This window comes from Tyto alba, unplaced genomic scaffold (genome assembly GCF_018691265.1).
Source record: "Tyto alba isolate M040663 unplaced genomic scaffold, T.alba_DEE_v4.0 Super-Scaffold_20000042, whole genome shotgun sequence".
Taxonomy (NCBI): Eukaryota; Metazoa; Chordata; class Aves; order Strigiformes; family Tytonidae; genus Tyto; species Tyto alba.
In genome coordinates this window covers 9,100,849-9,121,465 of record NW_024881293.1, presented here as the reverse complement: position 1 = coordinate 9,121,465, position 20,617 = coordinate 9,100,849, and the positions used below count along the sequence as shown (strand labels likewise).

At 49.1% G+C, this 20,617-nt stretch overlaps 1 protein-coding gene across 8 annotated transcripts in view; it reads right to left on the bottom strand.

Annotated features, from left to right (window-relative positions):
* CAMTA1 (calmodulin binding transcription activator 1) overlaps positions 1 to 20,617 on the bottom strand; it is a 324,174-nt gene that overhangs the window by 259,778 nt on the left and 43,779 nt on the right. The window lies entirely within an intron of this gene.

Below are 20,617 nucleotides of genomic sequence, written 5' to 3'. Positions count from 1 at the left end.
AGTGAAACAGCTATTTACTAGCTCCATTCCCAGAGGGAATTACAGGGAGGAAAAGGGATGCTGATGCATTTCTTGCTAAATATAGAAAAAGGGCGAGCCACCGTGCACAGCGTGGCTGCAGGCACCGGGGCCGCCGGCGCGGGGTGGCACCCAGCACCACAGAGACTCCGGGGGCTGGGTGCTCAGGTCACTGCATTTGAACCTACGAGCTCTTGGCGTTTGGAAAAAGCTTTTTAAAAGCAGCTCTTAGACCTAATTGGCTCCAATTTGAAGCCTTGATCCTGTAATGAACGGCTCCAGAAATCAAACAAAGCATTTTCAACACAACTAAAATTGCCTGTTATGAAAGCAGAACATTTTTAGGATAATATTGACTTTAACGTGCTGTCAAGGCAAATCGACAGCAGGGATGAAAACAACCCTCCCTCTTTTAAGGTAATCCAAATCCAGCCTCCTAGAGGGGACCTCAAATACTCATCTGTGTTTCATGGCCCCAACAGTGGGCTCATTTCATAACTTATTTTAAAATATATACTTTAAAAAAAAAAAAAAAATCTCGTTTAACCAAGAAAGAGATGCGTTTCAGAATTATTCTGCTCTTCTCTATTTTTAAGCATTTAAAGTTCTTAAGAGTCAGTTTTGACATCAAGGAGCTCCACACTCCAGCTAGATGGGGATTCCTTGACTAATTCCTTTTACATTTAGTCTTCAGCCTCCATCCTTTATTGCTTGATGTTTACCAATGATCTGGAAGGTGAGCAGTGAGAAGGCAGCATTTGAATATGACAAAAGGCATTTACAAGTGAGGATGAGACAAGCTGGAAAAAACAGCTGAGAGACCTACATGAACTGCAAACTGGGCAAATGATCAATGTGATAGAAACAGAGCACGTGGTTGGGGGGGGGGGGGGGGGGAAGGAAAAAGGCAAAGTAGTGAGGATTGGAAGAGAAAGGTGCATTATTCATACAGCCTGCAAAGGTCTGCAGCAGTGGCATCACCCCCAGGTGATCCCAGATCACCAGAGCGTCACGGCACGGAGCCCGACAGACAGACGCCTGTGCCCGGTGTGCCAGGGTGGGCATGAGGCGAGGGAAGAGCCAGGCTGCAAAAGGGCTGGGATGGAGTAACAGGGTTACAGAGCCCCCGGATGAGTCAACGGTGCTGCCGTGCCTGGGTCACCAGGTGCTGTACCAGTCACCCTCAGGTCCATCCTGCGCTCCCCAGGGCTCAGTCCCTGGGTGCCCACCCCTGTCCCCCCCATTTTATATATACATACACACACACACGCATATACACGTATACACACACTTAATTTTACCATATAGTTTCCAGAAGAGTGGCCACTTACAAAGAAGAAAAAGAGTTTAATGAATTAAAGTGCACTTAATTTAGGGAAAACTAAGTCAAAGTCCCATATTAATTGGGCTTAATTGAGAATCTGACCCTGCCACTGCTTTGATTATGAATCACCGTTTCCGGGCACGTGTAAATCAGCAACTACTCCTGAAGTGACCTGCTGAGAACAAAATGCTTGGTCACCTAATGCCTATCAATGCCTCTCTATTTTTACAGAGGAAAGCATCAAGGTTTACCTCTTCTTTTCCTTTCCTGGGGTTTTCACTGGCTTATTTGGCCCCGATTTACCTTGTGACTGTCCTAAAGCAGCGCCAGCCCAGGGACACCTGCTCGCGGGGACACGACGCGCAGGCTCAGCCCCACTTTGGGCAGCCCAGCTGCAAAGCCCACGTTGACCAGCAAAGACTCTCCTGGACGTGTGGGGAATGCCGAGTCCCACGGGCGAGCCCGGCAGCCCCCGCGTGACCCTGAGCGGTCGGAGCTCTCCTGGAACATACTGGAACTGGGGAGCTCCCAGGCCGTTCTGTGCCGTCACACAGCATCTTGCTGCCAAGAGGAGTCTCCAGCATGGAGAGATCTTCCAGCTTTTCATGTACACTTAAAATACCATTATGCCATTTGATTTAAAAAGAATAATTGTGTTTTGTGGAACTGATAGTTTTCAAGAGCGGGAAGAGTAGCAGAAGTGATGCTTGCCCTGACCTGTGCTGCCTAAACCAAAAATACTTTGGCTCTGTCTGCTCACACCCTTATCTTCAGATGGTTTGTTTCCATTTGCTTGGTTCACATGGGATCATCAAAGACAGGAAGGGAAAAGTGCCATTTCCTCAATCCCCACCCTGGAGACGAGGACAGGCTACACTATTGGCAGATACACAAGAAGCATACAGATGGAAAAAAATGACATCCAGGGAAGTCACACGCATGGAGGTTTCTCCTCCTCGCCCACCAAGGAGGTTTCTGGCGGAGGGAGGGCAGCCCGGGCAGGCGGCACGAGACCCCCCATGCAGAGGGTCCATCCCCCAGCCCCGAGGGCTGCCCCCACGCCGGCCTCCGAGCCCAGCTCCCTCCCCGGGCTGCTGCACAGGGAAGCGGTCACATTCACCCCGAGGAACTCCTGTTTATTCCTCCCCGTTTGCCTCTCTGACTTGGAGTTACATTTGTTATACTCCATATCCCATCACTTAATGTATGCAAATTATGTTAAATATTTCATTCATTAAATGGATCAGGTTATTACTGAATTGTACCTTAAGCTGTTCAGAAAGTTAATTCTTCTTGCACTCACTTGGTAATGTGAAATAACCAACTTAAATGAATATTTTACAGTTTGTGCTAGACAGAACATTTATTAAAAATTCCATCCCTTTTGGAGTTATTCTTTCAAGCAGGCTTCAGTACACTGTGTGACTTAAATTATCGGGAGAGAATGATATTTTTTTTTTAAAGTTTGTTTCACTCCCAGCATGGAAGAGCCCAACAATGTGCTGAGGACCCAAACATAAATCTGCTGGGAGAGAACAGCAGTTAGAAAGCTATTTTCTTAAAAGCTAAGGGAGGGGAGGAAAGCAGAAGAAGAATTTGAGGGCTTTTTTGTACTCCTGTAACTCAGATAGCTTTGCTGTTTGAAATGAAATAGCTCCCGCAATAGCCCATAACGTGCCACGAGTCCTTCGGGAGTTTAATAAGAGTAATTTGAAGTGACAGGGCTCTGGTGCCCGCGCATCACCCCCTCCTGCGCACGCTGCTGCCATCCATACGTAACCGGGGTGAAAACGGAGCTGGGAGGGGGGAAATACGTGCAATTACAGGGCCGGCCCCAGCTCCTTCCAGTCTCACCGAAAGCCAAGGCAGCAGCGTCCTCGCCAGTGACGACGAGGTCATTACCATTTCTAATTAACAGCACCGCACAGCCTGGCAGCTGCCAGCCCCGCAGACAGCACACACCGCGGGGTTTGCCCGGCACGCAGGCAGCCCCCCTGGCCCCCGGATGACTTTCCCGCTCGCACACCATGGGCAGCTCCCAGGGAAAACCCGCCCGGATTCAACCCGTCTCCTAATTGCCGCGTGGCAGCCACCTCTGTGTGAGCTTAGAGGGGATGCAGCTGGTTAAAAACAACGGGCGCTGGAACGGCGGCGGCGGCGGGAGCATCTGAAGTCCCTGGCCAGCGGCCCTGCGAGAGGGGGCTCCCCCCAGCACCAGCGCATCCCCGGGATGGAGGTTGGCAGCCTCGGCCGCGAGCGGGAGCAGAGCAGACACCCAGTAACTGCAACGTCTCATCAATCTCGGCTGGGAAAAACCTTTCCGTTTCCAATGGAAATATGCAAACCAGGCTCCGCACTGTAAATCTTCCTTTCCGGCGCTAAGGAGATAAGTAGGACCTATTAACCTCCCATGTTATTTCCAACTTCATTATTGGAGCTGACACGATGAGAGCGCACGGTGATGGCTCTTTTTGGCAGAGTGCATGTAAATCACTTTCTCAAAGGAAATTACTTCTCCAGGCTGAATGTTATTAATCTAAATTCTCCCTTAGTCAAATTGTTGCCCATAATAAATACAGAACAGGTTGCTATGCTCATCTCCGACGGCATCCCAATCCAGCTGCAGGGTTCCCCCCACCATTTGAAACCTCTCGAGGAGCTGCTCTACAAGAGCACCCTTCACCCAAGGATGGAGGCTGTCCGCCTTGACGCCATCCTGCGCTTGAGAGCCCCACAATTCCATCATGAAAACTGCGGGCGCAGAGTGCTCCAGCATCAAAACTGTGAGCAGGAGCAAGTCGGGGGGGCACGGTAGGGCTGGGGAAGTGACACAAGGCATGTCCTTGACCTGCAACATGATCCAGAGGCCTTCCCCAGCCAACACTTTCCACTGCCAGTGCATCATTTGTGTCAGCTTCGTATCATTAAAGCAGCAAAACTTTCAATGTTTAAGAGTTTATGCTCTTTCCCAGTGGATATGCACTGGCATCCTCCTCATGCAATTAAAAAAACCTGAGTTTAAGCAAGAACAGATCAAAAAACCCATAAAAAAAAACAGATCAAAACCCAACATGAACTTTGCCAAAGATTCAGATAGAAAACAGAAATTTCATATCTTAAATTCCTAGAGGTATTATAAATCAAGGGGAATTTTATTTGCATGGTATTCCTTTGTTTTATTGAAAACCAGCTTATCGTCAATAAAGATTTTCAATAAAAATACTCACAGAACACCTGTTTGGGTTTTTTTTGCCCCTCACTTCCACAAAAAGCACACAATCCCTTCTGCCTAAATATGAGCACACCACAGGGTGAGGGCACAGACCTCTGGCACACACTGAGGTATGGAGTGGATTCAGAGCATTATAAATCCAGCAATGCAGAAAGCCCTTCTCCTCATTTGTTAGCCAGCCGAGTGTGAAAATGTTAATGAAGGCAGCTATAATAATCTACAGGAATTTCACGATTGAGATTTTGTTCACGTCTGACAGCCCTTGCTCAAGTGCAACCCATTGTGCATCAACCCTTCCACCTAATAGCAGCCGTAATTGCTGTGCTCCGTCCAGCTACCCTCACCCAGCAGCCCTGATGGGGGAAATTACTGTCACTCTATTAACTCAAACTTTCATTACATGTATTCCTAAAAGAAAATAAATGCAGAGACATTTTAAGATCTACTCCCGTACACAAGCATTTTTTAAATATAGTATGCTGACAAAGAGCACTGAAGTCAGGTCATAACATGGCACCTTATTGGAAAAAATAATCTAAATTTTACAGGTAGTTCATGAGAGCCTTGACTCATGGGAAACCAGTGTCTTCCTATCATTCAGGAAGAGGAGCCTTTAAAGCTTGTCCAGGTGTTGAGGGCACCACGTGCCCTACCAAGGGGTACAACAAGGTACTGGCCCAGAGCAGCATGCCATAGAAGTCAAATCACACAAGTCAACTCTCAAATTGGAAAAGCAGTGATTTTTCTTGAGTCTTCAGCTTGTCATCAAGATTATCTTGATGTCCTTCCATCCCCCAAACATCCCAGACTGGCCGCTGGTCACATGGAAGCGGCTGGTGTATTTATTAGGGCTCACTGCATCAGAGCGGCATTTTTACCAGAATGTGGGCACAGGCACATTCCCTCCGGCTCTTTGCACAGAAACTTGTTCTTGGGGATTTGTTTCTGAGTTGGGAGACAGATTGTTCCTGCTTTCCCTGAACACCTCCCACGCTCACATCCCCAGCACCCGCAGTGGGTAAGGCAGGCATGGCAGAGGTGCTGGACACTTCTGGCCATGGCTGGGTACCAACCTCTTTGGAGAGCTGCCCACGGTGACTTCCAGCTCTCCTGCTCTGTTAGAGCCAATAATTTATTGCTGCATATACTGCATCATTAGGGCTGTCCTTCCCTTGCATGTACTTCAGTATAAATAAATGCATTTTGTAGAGTCATGGTGGCTGCTGTCAGGGTGTACACTGACACACTGGGTGTTCAGGCAGCGTTTCGTGGGATGTCATACCCAACTTTGGGTTGGACACACAACTTGAACACACAGTCTCTGCCTGCTCGGAGCCAGGACAGTGGTCTGCCCTGGGAAGGCGGGCGCGGGAGGCTTGGCATCACCGCAGGGAGCAGGAGAGCACCGCCAGCACCGAGCCATCTCTGCCGCGACAGGACGACGCTTGGCACCGCAGCCAGCACGTGGGCTGGAGGCCGAAGGTCCCAGGAAAATGTGCGGCTGAAGGCACAAGCAAGAGATGCTTCTGCCCTCGGAGCAGGAGCCTTCAAACACCACAGGCTCCTGCAGATCCTCCCCAAGGCGACCCGGCAGCATTTCACCATCCTCTTTCCCATCTGGCTTTTTTTTTTTTTGCACGTCTTTTCCCACAAAGCCCGACCACTGCCGAGGCATCGCTGATTCTCCAACGTATAATTCTCAAGCCGCGAGCACAGCGAAGGCGCAGGGAAGAGCTGCCAAGCAGCACGGAGCTTGCCGCAGGACGAGGATGCTGCCCCAGTGCAATCCGCAGCCAGAGCAGCAACAGCTCACGGCCGTGACTGGGAGAGGACCGGCAGCAGCAGCAATCTGTCAGCGGCAGCCCCCGACAGAAGACGTGCATCTCTCTTTTGGCAGGGAAGCACGGGAAAGAGAATGCACAATAAAACAAAGGCATGCTCACAAAAAAAATTACTTCCTACCACAGCCATGTGATTTTTAATTTTCCTCTAATTTCAGGACTGCAGCACTGATATAAAAATCCCTGTAAGTGTTTTAGGGAGATGGTAATGGTCCTATACTAAAATAATTCAACCAACACTATAATTTTAGTACCACTATCAAAATGAAATAATGGCTGTTTACTATGTTACACCTTTCAAATGACCTTCATTTGAATACAGATTGTGGCTTGAAACTCTAAAAGCTGCTCCATTTCAGGAGGCAGCAAATTGAGGATATTTGCTCAGGGTTTACTCTGCCAGCAGATTCCTCATTATAACCACACAGGCTAAATGTTTTTTGGGGGTGTTTCTTTTCCTCTGAAGCTGCCGGAGACTTGCTGAAAGGACCCGCGTGGATGTGACCGGGAGCCCAAGCAAGGCAGAGCGACAACCCTTTGCTCCACTGTGAGCGTGACAGGAACCGCGCTTTCCGCTTTATCTGGAAATACTCGTTGCTGACAGCAAGACCCGTTTACTCACATCTCCCTCACTTGGATGACAGACGAGGATTATGCTGCTAATAATCAAGTACCCAGCCCAAGAGGGGAAGGCAGATGGGTCTGATCTCAACCTGTGCCTGTGAAAACACCTGATTTTTTTTTTTTTTTTTTTTTTTTTTAAGGTTCAGCTTTGTCTGCCCATCATGGGCTCTTGTACTGGTTTTGGGGACCCCCAAAACAGTCTCTTCCCGGAGGTGCCAGCGGCCGTAGGGAACGTGGAGCCCAACACCTGGGTTTGTGCAAGTCTCACAGCTCAGCCCACACAGCACGAGAGGGGTCTGTCACCAGCAAGGTTTTGCAGAAGAAATTTCACTACACAAACTTCCCCAATATTTACTCATCCACCTGGGGAACACCAGCCTAGCATCAGCTATTTCTCTCTAATAATGAATTTCTGCCCTTTCATCAACATTAGTCAGAACAAGCGCTGAAAAAATTCCCACTTGGTGCCAAGAATATAAAAGAAAACATTGACATGACCGACAATAAGCAAAAGCAAGCAACTGTGCCCAGCTGCAAAGCAGCACAAGCTGCTAGCACCCAATTCTCAGCCCTTCGAAGATCATCCCTAAGCGGGGGAAAAAAGTATTATTAAAAAAAATTAAGTTTCTCTGTAAGGCACCAGAAGTCACGCTACAGACTCCCATCCTGTGGCGATACCAGTGGGCAACAATCCTGCAAGGATGCTCTTTCCTCAGGAGCTCGGGGACACTTGCCTTTCTGTCCTCTCCCCCAGTTCTCAAACAAGAAAACCAACCAACCAACCAACCAACCCCCCAACTTGTAAAGACAATTCAGGCTTCGGGCCTTTGGGGCTGCTCACAGTGTGAGTGCCACCAAGGGCAAAACCCCACCCTCCAAAAATACAGAGTATCTGTAAACACTGCCACGCCAAGACACCTATGTGTAATTGCTCACAATGACTGAGGAGGAGGAAGAAAACCCCACTTTTTGTTTTTAATTCTCTTCTCAGTGCATAAAAGCTATTGCAAGAGAGCCCCCGGCCGGCTGACTTTTCCAGAGGGGAAGGGCAGCCCGTGGCTGCAGCAGTGGGGAGGGAGGGACCCCAAGCGAGGGGAACAGTCTGTTTGGCAGCAGCCTCATTTTGGGGAGGAAAAAAGGGAAATCCCTTCAGTAAAGAGTGACCTCTGCCTTTCCCCGGAGCCCCCCTTCCTCGGCGGGTGCAGCCCCCCCAGGCGAGAGCAAAGCCAGTGACAGATGCTCTAGCCAGAGATCCTGAACCAGCGCCGGTCTCCTTCACGGTGACATTGTGGAGAAACAAATGGGGTTTAAACAATAGGTGTTGTATAAAACATCTGAAAACAAGACAAATTAGTCATTAAAAATTAATTTTGGAAAATTACAGTCTTGTTAACAGACGCTGTTATGGCTTTGCATGTTCCTTTTCAGGCAGGAGGGAGGAAGGGGATTTAAAATGCATTTTATTTTATTTCATCAAAAACTGGAGAGATAGAGACAAATGCCTTTGGAAGCCTGCGTTTCTGCATTGCACAAATTCACAACCCAAGTATATTTGCATTTGTAATTTACACTCGCAAGGAGGAAAAGCCATTGTACTGAACGATTCTCCCATCTTCTCACAAGCTGCCTCCCCATACCTTCAGCTCGTGACGTTTCAGCGTGGTCCGATGTCACCCCCCAGTACCGTTGGGATTTCTGGGGAGTCGGGGTCTGGCACTGCGGGGTCTCCAGCACCGGCTCCTCCCAGCAGCTCTCAGCCCGTCTTCCGACACGGCGTGGGAGAGGAGAGGGAAATTCATCGCCGCCTGCCCGACCACCATCAGCAGGCAACAGCTGGAAAAGCTACCCCGAACTCCACGAAACCCTGGAACCTCTTTGCACATTTGACAGAAAAAGGCAGCGCCTGCTCCCAAGAAGGTGGGAAGGTGGCTTCTCACCTAATGAGCGATGAGATCCTGACTACATGGCAAGAAACCCACAAAGCTATGGGGGGAGAGCGGAGCAGACCCGTGCCCTCCTCGGGGCCAGGCAGGGACCACTTCTCCTGAGAGCGCCTGCCCGCCGTGCCCACGTCCCCGGCTGCAAACCCCGGGGCTGGACCCACCGCACCACGTCCAGGTGCCGGGAGCACGGCCCCATTCGGCAAGGGTTGCAAAAACGAGCCGGTGCCAAACAACGTGACCAAGGGAAGGCGAGCGCCTGCGACCTCTACTACCTGCCTCTGCTCCACTCTCACAAGACCCCACCTGGAGGAATGTTTTCAGCTCCCCAACAGCAGAAGGACACGGAGCTGCTCGAGCGGGGCCAGAGGAGGCCATGGAGATGCTGGGGGGGCTGGAGCAGCTCCCCTGGGAGGCCGGGCTGAGAGAGTTGGCGGGGTTCAGCCTGGAGAAGAGAAGGGTCCGGGGAGACTTTCGAGCAGCCTCCCAGGGCTTAAAGGGGGGACAGGAGAGGTGGGCGGGTACTTTTTACAAGGACAGGTGGTGATAGGACAAGGGGTAATGGCTTTAAACTGAAAAAGGGCAGATTTAGATGAGATCTAAGGCAGAAATTGTTCCCTGTGCAGGGGGTGAGGCGCTGGCCCAGGGTGCCCAGAGCAGCTGTGGCTGCCCCCTCCCTGGAAGGGTTCAAGGCCAGGTTGGACGGGGCTGGGAGCGCCCTGGGCTGGGGGAAGGGGGCCCTGCCCGGGGCAGGGGGTGGCACTGGGGGGGCTGTAAGATCCCACCAACCAAAAACCATTCTAGGATTCTATTCTGTGAACCTCATGCTGAAAATCCCCACCACAAAACAGCCCGTGGGATGCTCCAACCTTATTTTTGTGCTCTCAACAGCGAGGACTATGCCAAAATACTCAAGGTCAAGAGACCAGCATGGTTCAAGGCAATCTGCACCTCTTAAAACAGTGACAAATATGTTATTTAATTTTAATGAGCTTTTCTGCATCTCCAATCTAATTACGGCATTATCAAGTACTGCTCCGAACTGCAGGTGGCTTCTCATTACTTGGGGTAAGGCTGTCACAAGCATTTTTCATGAATACTAAAAACCGCTTCTTTTCACTACCTGCTCTGAAACTTCCCCAGCCCGGCTCCCTGCTCCCGGTTAGGGGCTCCCAGGAGTGCGATGCTCCACACCCAGCCCCGGCCCCCCCACACCCCCAAACTCTGAAAAACCAACATTAATCCCATAAGCTTTGAAGACTTCTTAAAATCCCCTGTTTTTCAGCTGATTGCTCCACTTGTGAATTTGGGTTTTATTGTGGTTAATGCAGAGCAGCACCTACCCAGCACAGCCCTGTGCACCTGCCCAGCTCCTCCAGCCAAAACCCCAGGGAGAAACTTCCACATCCACCAAAAAAGTATGAGCTTGGGTGCATGAGAAGCTCCTGTCAGGCAAAATCTCCCCTAAAAGCAAACGTCTCCATATTCGTCACACAAAAGCAAGGACACCCTGTGACAGGGCATTTAAGAAAACCCCTCTCTTCCAGATAACTTCTAGATCTTGCTTTTAATTTAGTATTTTTTTAAAATCATTATTAAAAACAAAAGTGCTCCAATATCAGAAGCATTTTGGCAAGATCAAAATACTTCAATTGTTCCTCTTAAACTTTGCAGAAAAAAGAGGTTTTTCCAAGGGTTTCTGGACAATTCCTTTGACTGCTTCTACTCATGGGTTACTGTTTCCTCCACATGGCGCAAAGCTGCCCACATTCACATCCAAAAAGCCTCCTGCCCACACTGTTATTCAGAAGCCATCAAGAATCAGATGTTTTAAACCTCAAAAAAAAACCCTTTTTTCCCCGAGCAGTTTGGTGAACACAGGCAACGTGCAAGTGGTAACAAAACCCTGACAGAAACTTTTCCTCTTGTAATGGATGAGGGTGTGGGGGACACCACTGCTCAGTGACCCCAAACCCTCGGGAGCCAGGAGCAGCCCCCACCGAGCCACGGGGATGTAAAGACACGGAGAAGGACAGCAGAGAACAGGGGTCCCTTACCCGTGAGCTCCCCTTTAAACACACACCCCCCGATTAAAACCTGGATTTATTGGTGGGGGTTTTTTTTTGAAGAGTTTTGCCTTTCCCCGCAGCACTGGCAGGGAATTACACACCCACCCACATACACGATGCATTTCTTTGCTCCCAGTAACAGAAAACAACATTTTCTACCTTGGCCATTTCCACAGACATGACAGTGCTGTTAGCCAGGAGCCCCAGAGCACAGCAGCGATCCCTGTGCCCCAGTTCTCCCAACACCGACAGTCACCACCAGCCCAGCTCACTCTCTGAATTGTTTTTTGGTTTTTTTTTTTTTTTTTTCCCCAAAACAGCCACAACCAGAGACAGCCCACAGGCTTAGCCCAAGTGGGAATACTCACCAGCACCCAGGGAGCCACTGGGATGATGGTGAAGGAGCAAGGGGTGCACAGGACCACCAGGCTCTGCACCCTAGGAAAGCTCTGGCAGAGTGAGCCCAGCCCTGGCACAGGTGCTGGGCTGCTCCCAGTTCCCCCAGCAGCCTCGTCAACCCTCACTGACCACAGCTGGGAGCAGCACCAGCACCTGGGCAGCAGCACCTGGGCCCCCTCCCACCACACCGGCCAAATATCCATGTACAGATGGTTGTCTGTACACGCCTATACACATAATTCTGCACACATGATACATACTAGAGCTCCCCAGTGCTGTGTGCAGCTTTGTGTTACAACAGAAAAAGTTAACATTGGAGGATCTGTCATTGGGAAATGAGACTTATCAGTGCCTCTGCTGCAGTAACGGCATGTTTTGTCTCCCCTGACCTTGCTGCAAACCGCAGTCGCCTTTGAGACGCGTCTCCCCCCCCCCAACTGTAGCCAATTACTGCTGCATGATTGTTTAATTATATTTGCCTGTGCGCTCTAATGGTTGCTGCTACGGGTGCCCCACCATCGCAGGGTGATGGCGAGGTAGAGGCAGGCCAATGCCTCCAGGGAATTATTAATTTGGGATTGGAGAAGGCGCTTTCCTTGCGGAGCAGGAAGTTGCCGGGAAGTCCGGCGGATGAGGCAGTGAAGGCAAGCGAGCGTAACACAAATCTGCATTTGCTCAGCTGCGCCTCGGAGGAGCTCGACGGTTCCCCACTCCCCCCAGCCAATTTACTCGGGGAGATCGGGCTCTTCTCCAGATAAGCACATTGACTTTAAAATAAAGTGCGTGCCAACAGCTGCAGCACTGAGACTGGAGCAGACAGAGACGTGGCGCTGAATGATAATTAAATACATTTTCATCATCTGTCATTTTTTACTGCAGGTGCTGGTGTAATAAATCTGAGCTTGACTCTTTTGTCAGCTGGCAGCGAACACGTTTTAACGCCAAATCCCAGGGGATGAATTCAGAGTCACTTGGCCTTGCGTGGGGGGGGGGAGGAGCTGCCTCTAACATGCCAAGCGGGTAACTTACACCCGACTGCTTTTATAATACTTTTATTATTCTGGTGATACATATGTCCGATGCCACATTTCAATCTGCTCCTACAGGCTGTGGGGAATGCAAACACCTTCACCGACGTTCCCTACCACAGCCCTCCCCGCACGGCTTCGGCTCTGCTCTCCTCGCCCCTCTGCGCTCCCCCAGCATCTCAGTGAGCCTGTGGCTGATTAGGGATATTGGGATTTTGGTCAAAGATGAAACAAAGTCAAGGGAAAAAGGCAAACAGACAGAATTTGCAAATTAATTTAATTAGAACAACTGCAACTCAGAAAATTAAACATTTAAGTTAATATGTTGTAAATCCAACTTGTAAATCCAGCGTACAAGTGAAGGAGCAGCTCGGTTTCCCTGTGGATGGATGCAAAGTGCTCGTAATCGATCTCGTGGAAGACAGCAAGTTTTTGACTGGGAACGCTGCTGGGACACCCTGCGTGACCTCATTTTCCATGGGCACCCACCTGTGATGTAACACCAGCCCCTACACGCATTGATGCTGCAGACCTCAGTCCAGAATTCCCAGTGGAGATGAGACACAGCACATCCAGCCCTGCCACGGCCGGGGAGGAGCAAGCGGGGCTGGACGCGGCGGCTGCTTTTGCCCGGCAGAAGGGGTTTCCTTGAAGCGCTGCCATTTTCTATCCATTTTGAAAAATGAAACTTTTCAGGTCTCTGTCACAAACCAAAGAAACAAGAGAAATGCAGAGAAAAATCTCCTGGAGCCTTTGCTGGGCTCCTCCATTTTAACTGATCACCTTGTTTCACCTGAGCACAACAATTACAACTGCTCGACCCTGTAACTGGTACGAGGAGGCTTGGGGGGAGCTGGCGCTGCACCCTGCCCTCACACCAGTGGGGCATGACAAGTCCCCAACGGGTCCGTTTTATTTTGCTGCGGGTGCTGCAGCCTACACCGACCTGTCATTTCATATAAGGTCAAAAAGGGATTTCTGCCCATTCCCTTGGCAGTTAAAAAAAATCCAGCAAAAGAAGACGTTTCCAAACTTCTCCCCAATTCCCTTTAGAAAATAATTTCCCGAAGAAAATAAGGTTAGCAAAAGCAGGTATTTTCATCTGTGCAGACTGATGTGGGGAATGAAACCAGCTGAGATGTTCTAGCTCCTCACATGCCGAAGTCACCCCGATGGGCTATTTCAGGGTGGTTTTTTTTTTCAGAGCGCTGAAACTTCAGCTGCAACAAGTTGAAGACTCAGAGATCCTCCCGATGCATCCCATCTCTAAAAAAACAGGATTTTTTTTTTTTTCCATTATTGGCAAAAACACTGCGGACAAATTGTTAGGTGAACTCTACTGGGACCAAATCTCTGGTTTAGCACTTTCCCACCACTTTTCCCAGACTTGGCTAGGACTTTCCACGGACATCAAAACCAGGCGGCTCGTCAGCATCACTTTGATGGCAGCACAGAAACAGGGGCTGGGCAGCCGTGGTGCCCCCGGCAGAGCAGCTTCTGCAGCGAGTCCATGCGCGGGAAAGAAAATGTTAACAGTGAAACGTGGACACTGCGACAGCAACGACTCCATGCAAGCCTTGCTAAAGGCAGAAATAAGCTCCCTTTTCTCCCCAGGAAGAAAAGCACAGTAACAAATATCTATGAAATGCAGTAAAATCTGGCAACGTCTTGCACAGAAACTCATTAGAAAAGCTGCAATACTGAGCTGACGTTTTTCCAAAGTGCTTAATCACAACACTCACTCCAGCAAGGAGCAAACTGGTTTTTGAAGTAGATTCATTATTTTGCCAAAGGTTTTCTTCTCTTTGGCTGCCACAGGCAGCCCAGCTGACACACAAGCTGGGTACAAATTCGGGTGCTGTGGGATGCTCCTGCCTCCAAGCTTGCCCTCGTCCCCGGGAAGGATCTCCAGCCTGGGCTCCGCGGGGACGGGCACCATCCCCTACGAGCTCAGGCCGGTGAGAGCACAGCGTGCACGGGCAGAGGCCAGAACTCCGGTGGGGGACGATCCTCCCAGGTTTGAGCGCTGAGCGCTGGGTCACTCGGTGTGCCGGTGACTGGGGCTTGCCAGATGCACCCGGCTATTTATAACAATAGCACTTACACAATTAGAGCTTGACAACTTACAACACGAGCCTGAAAATTAGAGCACTTTATTTATCCAGACAAGCCTCTATTAATGTAGTTATCTTCAAGATGGTAGAAATCGTGTTTATGGAGTATTTGTAGGTACCTCGCTGAATGCAGCTGCTCTGAACGGTGCGTGTCTCCCGACAGCACAGGCTGGTTGGAAACGCGCAGGTAAAAGCTTTGGGCAACACTTGGCCTTCCAGGATTTACTGTGCTTTCAGCCTGAAAAAAATCCCTATTTTTTTTTTGAGGCAGATAATGCATCTGGAAGGATAAATAGCTGTCATTCCTGCCCTCGCCACCGAAGTGGGCATGAGCAGCTGCTTGTGCACCTGAGATGGTTTCTACCCACATTCACTCTGTGCTTCTGTCTCTTGATAGATTTTGAATTTGGCCTGCTACTTTGCCAGCAGTATGTGTGTCCTGCAGCAGTAAGTGCCTTTTTAAAGAAATAAAATTAAATTCAAGCATAAATAAATAAACCAAGTGGCTACAGAAAAGTGGAAACCTCATTCTGTGCAACAGGAACCAAATCCAATGCTAGTCTGCTTCTCAGAGTTTTCTTAGCAAGCTTCATTCAAGCTTCAGTTCTCATTTACTAGAGCAGCCACAATTATAACACCATCAGAACACATATATAATCTTCAAACCTAAACCTCCAGAAAAAGCTGTGATTAAACTGTCAGGCGGCAATCATACACAGGCAATTTACAGAACGTTTACGGACCTCTCCCCAAGCCCCAGCGCTGGAAACCATCCCGGGAAGGGGTTCTCGCCGCTCTCCCCGTCGCGTTCCTAAAAACCCGTCACCTATCAATCAGCTCACGGACGAGGCGAGCGTCTCGGCACCAGCTCTGGCTCGGGGGAGGCGAGCACTGGGTGTTTCCAAGCAGGACCCCGCGCCCACCACCCCGTCTCTCGCAGAGGCTCGTCGCCTCTCCCACCGCCCCGGGCCATGCCGCCACGCAAAACCCCTCCCGTGGCTGGGAATGCCTGCTTTAAACAAAAGCACAATTCCATTTCATTATCAGCGTTCCCATGGATTAAAGACTTGGATGCCACCGCAAAGCAAGTTAAACATTTACTTTCTATTAAAACATCTAAATGAGAAGATTAAAAACTGTTTTACATTTAACAGAAAGGCAGTCAAATCAGCACAGGAGCAGCTTAGTGGGTACTTAAAGCCGAGGGCTCTGACGCCGAGAGGTAATCAATTTAAGGAGGGATTTCTTAAAACTGCTCAGAAAGGGGGGAGAGAAGAACACATACATTTGAAAAAATCTTTCAATTCTCTCTCCCAAAGAACACCTCCCAAAGCCTTTCTGCTGCCAAGCTTAATAGGCTTGCTTCAGCAGGCAGCTCTTGCCCCAGATTTCCCGGTAAAATATTTTCACAGCTTATTAGTCTATTTAGCACCTTGCATGCTTAAGCTCTTTTGTTTATTTTTCATTTGAGATGGCAGGAGAAAAAGATCCCCTAGAACATGAAGGTGTTACCGACTGTGTTTAACAGCAACTGTTTGAAGCAACAGCAGTTAGAGGTCACGGAGGTGACACAAATGACGCAGCTGATCGGTGTAAGAATTGATGCTCTAATTTTCCAGCATCCAAATAGACACTGCTGGGTAACCAAAAACTACCAAAGCTACGGCTGGTTACTGCTAGGCCAGAATTCCTCCGGAAAGCAAGAAGTCTCACTTTACAAAGCCAAAATCCGAGCCTGTTTGCAATAACCTGCGGCCCATTCGACAGGATGGCTCGGTGCCATCGTGCCGGTAACGAGGCAAAGCTCCAACACTGCTGCTGGGCACTGTCCTTCCACGGAGTTTATCGGGTAACCTTCGTGATGATCTATCCCGTCAAAAGATTTAACAGGTGCAATTTCAGACGAGTGCCGAAAATGCAGGACAACCCAAAGGACCCTCTCTGCACAACAGTCCCCATCCAGCACCTGACACCCAAACTCTGGTACAGAACAAGCCCGTGGGGCAATACCCACAGGGCCAGCGGCAAACCCCCTCAGGGACTCACACGCGGCTCCCAGACACCGAGTTTAAGAGTGATATATTCTTATTTAATGACCAGTAGATTTTAAAAACCCACGGTAATAAAGCTCTAATCAGTTTATCTCACTGCCATTAAAAGAAAGAATCAGAGCGCCCATATTCTGTAGAGCAGAATTAGATTTAATCCCCCCACGTGTTTTAGAGGTCACCCCAAAGAGAAGTCTCTATTTTAGCTATAATCCTTGGTTTAAAAAGTTTATTAAAAAAAGTGAAATGCAATAGAAGGCAGCAGGGTGGGGGGCAGAATGGAAACACCAGGCAAATGAGACAGACCGCAGCTCCCCCTGGGGTGTTGTTTTTTTTTTTCACTTTTAAATGACCATACTTAATTTCTCTTTGAAGCAGCACCCCAGCTATAAAAAGCAGCATGTGGGAAAGGCTATTTAACTGGCCTTATCAAATAAAGCTGGGCACAAGTATACTCTATACAAGAGGAATAATCTCTTTTATCTAAAATATTTGAAATAAAAGTTTTACAGCTAAAACTAAAGAGAGCTTTCTCTGTTGTTTTTCGTTAGCCCTTCTGATCATGCTGAATGAAACAGTCTAATTTACAAAGTATTTTAGGACAGAACTTAGAGGTTCTACTTGCAGGCAAGAGGATTTTGCAACTTCTGCAGATTAAATATTCTACGTACAGACGGGATGGGAGCTGGGTGGCTCCCGGCGACGCGCTGGCGATGGGTGCCAGTACCCGGCAAGGGTCCCATCACCCCGGCAAGCGGGAGGTGGCAGCCGCGGGACACTTTGCCGTCACCCTCACGGCCCCGCGGTGCCCGCGCGCGGCGGCTTCCCGGCCGTCACCGTCACCGTCACCGTCCCGCGGAGCCGCAGGACGCGGCCAGCGCGTGCGGCCCCGGTGCTCTGCCCGCTGCCCTTGCCGGAGCCACCGCGCACCGCCGTCCCTACAACCGCCGTTTCCTCCAAACTCCCGTCTTCCCTGCAAAATCTGCACGTTAAATGCCTTCACAGCACCCTCCTGTGGGGATTCCGCGTCCATACAGAGACGGGGGCAGCTAGAAATGGGGCGCGAGGAGGAAATCCTCCTCCTCCTCCTTCTCCTCTTCCTCCTCCCGCGGCGAGGCCAGTGGGGACGGGCAGCACCCAGCACCGACGCACCACGGCCACCGGCCCCATGGCCACCGGCCCCACGGCCAGCCCCGCACGGCCAGCAACCACCCTGCGTCTGGCCACAGCCTACTGCTTCACAAAGCCAAGGAATGGCAAGTAATTAGGAAAAAAAAAAAAAAATAACGGTTAAAGATTTTCCTGGAGTAACCACTGACAAATAGAAATGCCACCGCGACTATTCCACTGGGGTTTGCAGTTGCTACCCCAACGGGGTGTGTTAACGTTTAAAAATCTGCTCTCAAAACTAGGGAAATCTTCACTCAGCGGTGCATCATTTTAGAACCACGCTTTAATACTTTTGTTTTCGTGGTGATGCTACATTTTAATTCAGATCCTTGGAAGCATTTTGATCATACGCTACAGTGGTTTTATGCAACACTTTGTCTCCACAATGAATACCAGAGAGTTCACTAATTTCTAAGAGGAGGAAGACTTGAGAGAGTTTATAATTATTATGCTACCAGACGTTTAAGTTTTAAAAAAAAAGTTTATGTTACTTACACTGTTGATTTACAGCATTCAGAGTGGTACTGAGATACAGAAATCCCACAGATGTCATACACCTTCCCACTTTTTGCAAGAATGCTGTAAAAGAAAATAAATCTCGGATCTGAATTATTGACTATCCTTTAGCTTACGTAGTAATTTAATGTGCCTGACCATACAAAACTTGCAGAGTGCACACAGATCAATTCACTTGTGCAATAAGTGCACGTGCAGTAAGGACATGTATATGGCATTATTCACTTTCGAAGCACCTCACACCAAATTAATTAATATTAATGATGATGCTTCTGTAGGAATGAACTAAGTTTTTTGCTTCCCAAATCAATGGGATTTAAAAAAAAAAAAAAATTCTAAAATGAATATCAGATGAAGTGCACAGATACATACAGACAACTACGTCGTATTTTAGATGTTTTAAAGCGAGGCAAGAGTGATTGTGGGAGGGTCAATCTTCCCTCATTTACTTTTGCCTCCACCTAACCAGGGAAGTTCTTTCCATACACTTACTACTTGGTAATGACGGTTTTCACTTGTCTGGAATCGCCCATTGCCGCCCGTCACTGGAGCACACAAGCATCCTGTCACAAAAACCAGCGGGTCCTTTATGAACCCAAGAGCAAAACACCAAAAGCAGGCGGTGCCGGTTTGCGTGGCCGGGGGGGCCGGAGGGCTCCAGCAGCTCCGCTCGCAGGGGCCAGATCATCCGCGCAGCTGCAGGGTGCACAAAGGGGAGAAGCAGCACAGAATTTGGGGGGGGTACAGCTTGGGCAGGCTCCCGCGTGCCGCACGGAAACGCTGCTGCCAGCACGGCCTCGCCAGAGACTCTGCCGGTTTAGGTCCTGGCACAACGCACACGCTTCCAGACAGGAAGGCAGATTGCGCCGAGGCAGATGTGTGTGCCAACGGAGGTGTACGCATGGCCAGAGAGCAGTCAAGAAATAAAAGTATTTCATGGGTTTTCAGTTATGATTTCTAAAGTTTTAAACCGAGAAGCTCTGGAAAAAACCTGCACTTGGAACCATTTGTCTCCCATAGTTATGCCCTAACAGAGCAACAATCCAGTAACCTGTGTTAGATGAACATTGCGTTGCCAACAACTGAAATACTGCGAGGATGTGATATACTCCAGACTGATTTAAACATGTAGATTCACTCAGAAATAAGCTGTCAGTGATGAGCATCTAGTTTGGCAAATTCAAGTGCAAAGCTGCAATTAAAAATTGCCTTTCCATTACTGGAAAGCCTTTTCATATTATCATACTGGGCAATAACTAAACCCTCCTCTTGAAACGCAGAAGTTTACTGCAGTCATGAAACAATGAGAAAGGAAGAGCTGGTCAGCATACCACCTCTACCTTGCTACCAAATTCTGCAGACGTCGCTAAGATCTATGGCTGCTCTTCCAGGACAAAGAAAGGCTGAAGTTGATGGCAAGCGCGTGTGTGGAGGCGAGGGCTGAAATCCATCCAGCAGAACCCAGAAAGGCAGGGCAAGCAGACGTGGCAGAACACAGCAGGCAGAACTGCAGCAAGACGAACCAAGAACATTGCTTTTGTTACTGTGCCACGAAATGTGTGTCTAGGGAAGGCTGGTACTGGGTAGGAGGCTCTCATCGTTAACGGATGTAAGACATCACTCATTATTACTACTGTCAGAAACTACAGCTTCATCTGGACAGCTGCAGCACTATTTTCTGGATGAGGACACTCCACTTCTACCTTAGAGAATATCCATTCTTCCTCCACTATCCAGCCTTAGTTAGTGGATAGTAGAGCTATTCCCAGCTACAAAGAAAACCTCTCCTAAAAAAACAGAGAACAGAAAGGCAAATAAAATGTTTGACAATAAAGTCTTGCAAGCTGTAGTCTTTGACAGGAGAGAAATAATCTCAAGAGCTGGAAGGACACCTTTCCTCGCATCAAGGTCGGATCTCCCAAAGAACGGCAGCCACAAGGCAGCAGGCAGATTGGCCCCAACTCAACCGGTAGCCCAAAGAGTACCGTGCCCAACCTGCTTGCTTCTACGCATCTCCAAGAGGAAAAGCAAATGCCAAAGCATAAACCCCTGTTATCAACTTACATGTGGATCCAGCTACCGAATGAGTTACTTCTCAGCCTCTCATCAGCCTACTGCCCTTCTAACGCATGAGGATCAAGGAGACGGGAAGTTAACAGATTGCCTTGGCTGAAAATGTAGCAGCGCTTCTCATCAGGAATTTACATGTGAGTGCTGTGGCACCTTCCCCTTCCAGGTCCCTCGCAAAGAATGGAGAAAGGCAAGTTGTAGTATTCGTTTCATACATTCATCAC